This window comes from Symphalangus syndactylus, chromosome 14 (assembly GCF_028878055.3).
Source record: "Symphalangus syndactylus isolate Jambi chromosome 14, NHGRI_mSymSyn1-v2.1_pri, whole genome shotgun sequence".
NCBI lineage: Eukaryota > Metazoa > Chordata > Mammalia > Primates > Hylobatidae > Symphalangus > Symphalangus syndactylus.
Window position 1 is genome coordinate 95,616,340 of NC_072436.2, and position 8,439 is coordinate 95,624,778.

Consider the following 8,439-nt stretch of genomic DNA (forward strand, 5'->3'; position numbering starts at 1 on the left):
CCCTTCGTGCTCACCTTGACCTTCAGAGCTTCTGGGAGTTTGAACGGAGTCAATTGAGCCCCCCTGGTAAGTCTAGGGCACAGAATGGGGCTGGGGAGGGGCGTCAGCCAGGCGAACAGAGCTGCCCGCCACTAAGGTCCTGTTACACAGAGGAGGAGACTGGGGCCCCATGTCACTGAGCCTGTGAATGACAGGAAAGGAAACCTCCACCATCTGAACCCAGGCCGGTGCAGATGAGAGTCATACCCAGTCCAGGGAAAGGGAAAGCAGGCCTCTGAAAGAGCACATGCCAGTGCCTGGGGCTGATTCTGAAGGCCACCCTCTCCCCCACCCCCGGCCTTCAGGCCCAAGCACCCTGGGGCGCTCCCAGGCGCAGGTGGGCCATGGGCTGCCTGCATCCCCACCGCTAACAAAGGCCCCACGCCCTGGCGGCCTCCCGAGGCCGGCGGCCTTTGAAGCGCACAGCCTGGATTATTTAATATAATGGAACAGTGCAACCTGACCCATCAGAGACATAAATTTCCAGGTGTTTTAAATTTGTTTTCCCCGTCAGAATGGTAAATGGCAGATAGTAAAATTCGGCACCAGGTCGTGGCTGTGGGTGCAGAGCTGGCCACAGGCTGGGCTCCTGCCACTCCAGGGTGGGCTCGGCGGCCTAGGCAGCCCAGGGTGCACCAGAGGCGGCCCCGTGTCCACGGACTACCCTGGACATGAGGCTCCGAAGCTCTGAGAAAGATCCTAGGCCAGGGCTAGGTGGGGATCCCGGGTCCTTGGTTTCAGAAGGAGTCTCAGGGTATCTAAGTTTTCTGCCCATGAGGGTCTCTTACCCTGACATCTGTGCAGAGAAACCAACAGCCCCACGCCCCCTAGGTTAATTGAGGTGTGAGTGCCTGTAACACCCATAACGAGGTTTCTATTGCTCTTGCCAAGTTCAATTATGGGCGCATCTGCTTTCTGATTTTTCCAAGATGGTTTGATTTTTTTTCTTTAAGCCCAAACTACAAAGGAACAGTCTGCACAGTAGCTTTTTGCAGAAGGTAAGAGATGCTGACTGCTTTTTCCAGACCCCTGCTTTTTTGAGATGTGTCAGAATCCACAGGGCGGCTGCTGAGGATAGATATTACTGCAAGTGATTCTGGAGAAATCTGATCCTCGCTCCCACTCCCCACAAGGCCCTTCGCCCTTTTCCCTTCAAAGTCATAAAGGATGTCTACCTTTGTGAGGCAGGTTCCCCTGCCTGCTACCTAGAAACCTGTGATCTGTCACTTTGAATGGAGAAATCATTTCATATTTATTTCCCAAATGGAAGCACTGGCTCAGAGAAGGTGGAAACTCCAGAAATTAGTGTAATTTAGGGGATGGAAGTGGGAAGGCCCTTGTTCATTACCAACATAATTGTCATTCTCTACTTGCTTTGGGGGTAGGGCGTTAAACACGGTTAGCTTCTGGTGTAATGAAATAGTTACATTTTACTGATAAAGTTCTCTCTATTGGTCCAGCGTTGTGTGTGTGAGTGTGTACATGTATGTGTGTCTGTGGGGGAGTGGGGCCAAGGAAACCCGATGCAGATCTGTGAGACGGTAGAGACAGTAGGTGTCAGCTGGCCCTCGAACTTACCCTCTGGTACCCACAGACGCGCACAGCTCACGAAGCTGTGTATGGAAGGTGTCAGTGGAGCAGGGACAGTCGTTGGGACTACAAAACTCAGAAGCTAGAGACAGGACAGACTCTTTCTGGCCTCGTGGTGAGGGAGAGGCTTTCTGGAGGAGGTCGGCCTTCAGGCTGGGGCTAGGGAGATGCTGAGGGAGGGGCAAGCATGAACTCAGGAAGGAGGAAGGCAAAGTGCAGTTGGGGCTGGAGGACAGTGAGAGACGGTGTGTAAAGACCAGAGCCTGGTGGGGCAGGACCTCAGGTGTCCTGAGAAAGCTGCTCCCCCGCCTGTTGGCCTTGCAGTTGTGTTTTCAGCCTGGAGTTTCTTCCTGATGACGTGCCCCCAAGAGCAGGAGAGTGCTTCAAAGGTCAACTTCCCGGGCTCATTCCTGGAAACAGGAAACAGCGATTAGCAAATCAATTAATTAAGGCCCGGTAAACCACTGGATTATAAAGAACGGTTATTTGTTAACTGAAGACAGACCTTGGCCCCTGCTGAGAGGTGTGACTCTGGGAGAAGGCTGACCAGGAGCATGCTGAAGACAGAGGCAGGACTACCTATGTGTGAAATTCCAGCAGCCCAGCTCTGCTGATGACAGAAATGGCCATAATAAACCAAAGAGGCCACAAGTCAAACAAATAATTTGGTTGACAAATAGGAGTATAAACAAGACCTTGATTAATGAATTTCCTAATAGTTCTCTGTTTATTGACATTAGCTCAGCTTGGTCATTAAGCCTGACATTGCCCATATATGTTGCATAGCATAGCACCTTCCATTCATTCTGAGACTGCTTTGTAGCTTTTTGCCTGGATGTCTTATGCTTTAAGTCTTGTCTCCCTGACTGCGCCAGGAGCCCTTAGTTCTGAGAACCCTTTCTATGCTTACTGAAGAAAGAGGAAGGTCCTGGAGCTTCCTGTGAGTGGTAAATAGAGAAGTGAGAGAAGAAAGAAGAGCCTCCAGCTTCAGCATCTTAAATCCTAGGCATTGGGCTGGGAATCAGGGTCCAGCTCCCTCTCACTGTAACTATTGTTTCCCTTTTAGACTAAGCTGTTGTACCTGGATTGCTCCATCTTTGAGGGGAAGGGCTCATTCCAGAAGGCCCTTCCTCCTTCTGGTGTTACAGGTACTGAAAAGGGAACACTGAATGGGCAGGAGACCAGAAAACACACTAAATAGAGCGAAGGTATCCCAGAAGAGCATGAGCTTCTCTGAGGCTTATCTTGGCCACCACTTAGCCTGCTTCTAACTGAACTTACCAAAGTGCTTTGGGGGACCTTAGCCATTGCCTCTGATGTTCAGAACCTAAGACGGGGTTGTCCTGGGAAATTGCCAGCGTGCCTGAAGTTGATCACCAATCTCTGGCCAGAGGACACCAAGAGCCCCTGTTCTTGTCCATGGAATGGGAATGGGCTCTGTCGACCTGGGCCAAGATTCCAGCCTGGAGCAGCTTTGTAGGCAGCTTTAGCAACACGGTGAAAAGCAAAAGCAGGAGGAGTTGAAGCTGTAAATGCCAGCTGTCTTTTTATTGGTCGTCTGCAACTTCAAAGCTTTCCCCTCTTTAAAGGAGGCCCACGCAGGTATCTAGTCAGCTCTCCGAGCTCCCGGCCTTGATGCCTTATTGATTTTCAATGTGGCTTGACTCCCAGGTTGGTAGACTTCAAACTGGTCTGTATTTTTCTGCTGTCAAGTTTCCATCCTTGTTAGTTTCCATTTCCAGCAAGATCCTGGGCATGTTTGAGGGCAGCTTTCCTTCTCTGGCTTTCTCTCAATGTTCTGGACAGGATTTCAGACATCCAGGGCTGCCGCCGCTGGGGTTGTGTCTTGTGTGGTTAATACCCAGCTGTGCCAGATGCTGGCAAGTGCAAGAGAGAAGATGCAGCCTTGTTCTCAAGGGATTCACACCCATCGGTCCATCTAAGTGTTTTCTCAGTGTGGTCACTATGGAAGGTGTGGCCAGCGGTGGAGGGTGGGGCTGGTCACTTGATGCCACCACCCCCTTTAACACATGCTCTTCAGAACTGACCTGAAGCCACCAAGTGTTTAATGAGCTGTTGTTTGCCCAGTACTGGGGAGAACAAACATTCATTCAATGCCTACTACAAATATTCATTAATACGTTCATTAAGTGCCTGTAGCAGGCCAGGCACTGAGCTTTGCTGATATTTACTAGTAGCTTTATCTAAATTTCATGTAAATTCTATGCCACTCTGTGAAGCAGGTTATTCTTAGCTCCCTTTTATAAATGAGCATGCCGGATTGCAGGGGTTTAATAATTTGCCCAAGCTTACTTCACAAGCAAAAGGCTGAGCAGAGTCTGAGCTGCTCTTGCTTGAGCACACCAGGCTGGACTGGGTGTCTGTGTGTGTTGGGGAGGAAAGGATACAGGAAGCTTGTCATCTCATTGGCACATAAATCCTATTCATGTGGAATAAATGAGCAAGATGAGGCATATATGTGGCAATAATAACAAAAGCAAACATTTCTGGCTGGGTGCAGTGGCTCACAGCTGTAATCCCAACACTTGGGGAGGCTGAGGCTGGCAGATCACTTGAGGTCAGGGGTTTGAGACCAGCCTGGCCAACATGGTAAAACCCCGTTTCTACTAAAAATACAAAAAATATTAGCTGGACGTTACACGCCTGTAACCTAAGCTACTGGGGAGGTGAGGCATGAGAATCGCTTGAACCCTGGAGGTGGAGGTTGCAGTGAGCTGAGATCATGCCGCTGCACTCCAGCCTAGGCGACAGAGTGAGACTCTGTCTCAAAACCAAACCAAACAAAAAAACCAATAGCAAACATTTCTATAGCACCTACCAGGTGTCAGGGACTGTTCAAATGTTTCACCAATATGACCTAATCCCCATGAGTGCATGGAGGCCCAGAGGAGTTGGGTAATTCTCCCAAAGGCACGCAGCTGGGAAATGTCAGGGTCGAGATTCAGACACTGTGTCTTAAACACTTCATTGAGTGTCAAGACGGCCAGCGAGGGGCACCAGCAGTGTGGACTGAGCAGTGCCTTCTCTTTGAGAGCTTCACTGCCTGCTTTCCCAGACTTGACCTCTTCTAACCTCCAAAGAGCTGTGAGGCAGTGGCCAGGCCTCAATGTCACCCTCCTTGATAGATGAGGCAGACAGATGTCAAGTGGGTACTCAGGATGACCCAGACCACACCCCAGCCTCCTGTCTTTCCACGGCTGGGGCTTTCTGGAGGACAAAAAAGTATCTTATCCAGTTGGGACATTGAAGAGATGTTTGGTTAGAAGTGTCTCACCTGCAAATCTGGGACAAACAGATCCAGAAAAGCGGTATCCTAAGAAACTGATCCGGGAAAGCCAGTTCCTCGCCTGCAGTTCCATCTGCTCTGGCTGCCAAGGGAGCTGGGAAAGTGATTTTTGTGACTATAAAAGAAAGAGGCAGTGGAGGTTGGAGAGGAGGCCGGGTCCAGGTCCTGGGAGAATTCCCTGGTGCCCTGGGCACAGGCCTTCTGCTCTGCAGCCTGCCTGGCTCAGCCATGCAGGAGGAGAGGCCTTTGAAGTCACAGACCACCAATAAAATTGCAGCTGGCACCAGGAGCTTACAGGACTCCAGGCGTGAGATTTTACACCACTAAGGGGCTAAGCCAGTGTTGACAGGGCTTGGAATGTGCCCTGGACTCCTTTTTCTTCTGCAAAGAGCCACTAGGGTGCCTCAGATCCTGGCTACCCTGTCACCCAATCAATCAAGGCTGCAGCAAAGGCCTGTGAGTCACCACAGGGAAGCGAGAGGAGCAGCTTGCAGTGTGGACCCAAGCCTGAATCACATGCAGCAAACAGCTACAGTGCTGCAGGCTGTGAGCGCAGGCTGGGTTGGGAGGGCACAGGCGAGGCAAGGCTGTGTGACAGATGTGAGGCCAGCAGCAGGGGAGAGCAATGAGGATGGGAATGGTTGTGGGGAGGAGATCATACATGGTGGCCCTTTAAGTTTCAGTATGAGCAAAGGCATGGAGGCTGGAATAAAGGAGGCACTGTCGTTCTCCCTCCTCCCCCTCTTCTTTCTCCCTTTCCCTTGTCCTCTACTTCCTCCTTTTTCCCATAGTCTTTAAACTGCTCTTTACATCTGCCCCAGTGCTGGGCATGGCCCCGTTTCTCCTTCTAAGGAGCTCAGGATCTGAGACAGGCAGCATCCTCAAGGCTGGGCTTTGGATCAGGACCTGAAGAAAGAGGGTTGATGCCAAGAGAACCTGGCCAAGCACCATGACTGCTCAGAGAGTCATGAGCACAGTGGGAGCAGAGCTAACCTTTGGCATCATCCTCACCCCTACCCAGAGTTTTCTCTGAGCACTCGCTCCCTGCCTCTTGGGAAGCAGCTGTTGATGCAGCTCTTCTGAGGCATTTGGTGATGGGTGGGTTCACTGCCTTCAAGGATGGTGAACAGCAGGAGCCCCAGGGATTGAGCTGAGTGGGGAGAGCCATTATCTGGATGTTGTAACCAGGAAGAGGAGCTGAAATAGATACCAAACAAACACAGGAGATGGGCAAATGAATGAGCAGGGAATGAGCCTGGAGGAGGAGGTTCTGGGGATGGGTCAGTGCCTGGGGTCTTCACTACGGCACTCCCCTAGACCCTAACCTAACTGAGCCAGGAGATCAGCAGGGCTTGTTTTCCTGACCCTGCTGATGTAGCAAGGAGACTGTCCACAACCAGCAGGGACTAGGAATTATAATACATTTGCATGTTACAAGATATTCTCACCAGCACAGTAACAGTTTATAAATGCCATGGCAATGCCAAGAAATGACTCCATATGCTTCTGGGAACTGCTCGCCCCTTTTCCAGAAAGTTCATGAATTACCCACCTCTTATTTAGCATGTAATTAGGAGTAGAGGTAAATATACCTAGCCAGCAATCCGCCAGTGCTACTCTGCCTGTGGGATAGCCCTGCCCTGTCTATGGAGCAGCCATTTTGCTGTATGCTGTTGCTCAAATCAACTTGCTTCCTTTCACTGTTGGCTCATCCTGAAATTATTTCCTGATTGAAGCCAAGAACCCTCTTGGGCTAAGCCCCAATGTTGGGGTTCACCTGCATCATAACCAGCTGTCCCATTTGGGCAGAGACACTTACAAGAGTAACCTGGTTAAAGTTTCCAGTGATGGAACAGGAACCTTGATGGGGGACTATGGAGTCTGCAGGGGGCCCAAGAGACTTGTGAGCAGGGACCTTTGGTGATGTACCTGCACACACAGGTCACACTCCAAAGGCAGCCTGCTCATTTTCCCCTCCTCCTCACCCGCCTCACCCCCCACGTTGGTCTTTTATGAAGAATTGTCCTGACCAGGGAGATGACAGTACTCAATCAGGTTGACTCCTCCAAACTTGCAAAGCTATTGTCATCAGTATGATCGTTTGTCTTGGAAAAAGCAGACTCTTCCCTGCAGCTATATCACTAAGAAAAGGGCTGATTGAAGAAGGGCTGTTAGACTCAGGTCAGGCACATAAAGAGAGCTGTTGTCTCACCCACCAGGGTTGGTGGGCCCAACTCACCATGTCCTGTCTAGAACCACAGGGAAAAACACCGTCATTCTGGTCAGGCACTGGGGAAATGGGGATGTATTAGTCTGTTTTGTGTTGCTCTAAGGGAATACCTGAGACTGAGTAATTTATGAAGAATAGAGGCTTATTTTTGGCTCACGGTTCTACAAGCTGTGCAAGGATGGCACCAGCATCTGCTCAGCTTCTGGTGAGCCCTCAGGAAACTTTTAGTCATGGCATAAGGTACAGGGGGAACAGACATGTCACATGGCAAAAGAGAGAGCAAGAGAGCTGCCAGGCTTCTTTAAACAACCAGCTCTTTCATGAACTAACAGAGTGAGAACTCACTCATTACCAAGAGGATTGTGCCAAGCTATTCATGAGAGATCTGCCCCCGTGATCCAACATCTCCCACCAGCCACCCCCTCCAACATTGGGGATCACATGTCAACTTGAGGCTTGGAGGGAAAAAATATCCAAACTATATTGGGGATTGGGGGACATTATCCTGAGTGTTGAGCTTCCATATCTGTCATCGAATCAGCCTCAGACATCTCACTGGAATCTGATGAGGAATTGCTGGACCTACCTGCTATGTGCAGACACCTTAATACACGACATGATGAATCAAGCTAAACCCATGTCCACTTTTTGCTAATTGTTGAGAAAGGCATTTAAATGTGGAGAAAATCTCCCTCCAGGGACGTTGAGCAGGACATCATTAAGTGTGACTAATATGATAATGAGGCTGGCAATTTAAAAATGAAGTTTACAGAATGCACACAGCCAAATGAAGGCTGTCACCCTCGAAGTGGTCATCATGCATTAGGATGTGCACATTTTGCTACATACTCTGTCTTGTTCCAAAAAGAATTTGAGGTGCCAGTCAGTAAGGACTCAGATATTGCTTAGTGACCCTTGTTGTGTGTGGCAAAACATTTGATCAAACTGTGCCCGACATTGAAGAGAGATCATATGCTGCCTGAGGTTTGTGGCAATAGGGAAGTGATGACAGAGATTCAGATTCTTGGTGTGTGTTGGGTTGCATCTTATTGCTTTTACAAAGTCTGGTAAGAATGCGGTGAAGTTAGGGTAGCATGAGCTAGTTTGCAAGAGCAGATGGGCAGGAATGGGACTTTGTGCTGCTCTCTTGCCTGCAGCCTGGAGTCTAAATTGACCAAGAGTTCAGTAATTTGGAGGCTTGCTGGGTTGAAAAAGCCAATTGTTTCTGTACCTGAAACTGAGGCAGAGAGTAAGTGGTATTTGAGAAGTCATA

At 49.8% G+C, this 8,439-nt stretch overlaps 1 long non-coding RNA gene across 1 annotated transcript; it reads right to left on the bottom strand.

Moving 5' to 3' along the window:
• Window positions 1-1,266: 1,266 nt before the first annotated feature.
• Window positions 1,267-3,758, bottom strand: LOC129462495 (uncharacterized). Its single transcript, XR_008650864.1, has 2 exons — window positions 2,911-3,758; window positions 1,267-2,039 (listed from the first exon to the last, which is right to left on the bottom strand). It is a non-coding gene; the product is annotated as an uncharacterized lncRNA (long non-coding RNA).
• Window positions 3,759-8,439: the final 4,681 nt, after the last annotated feature.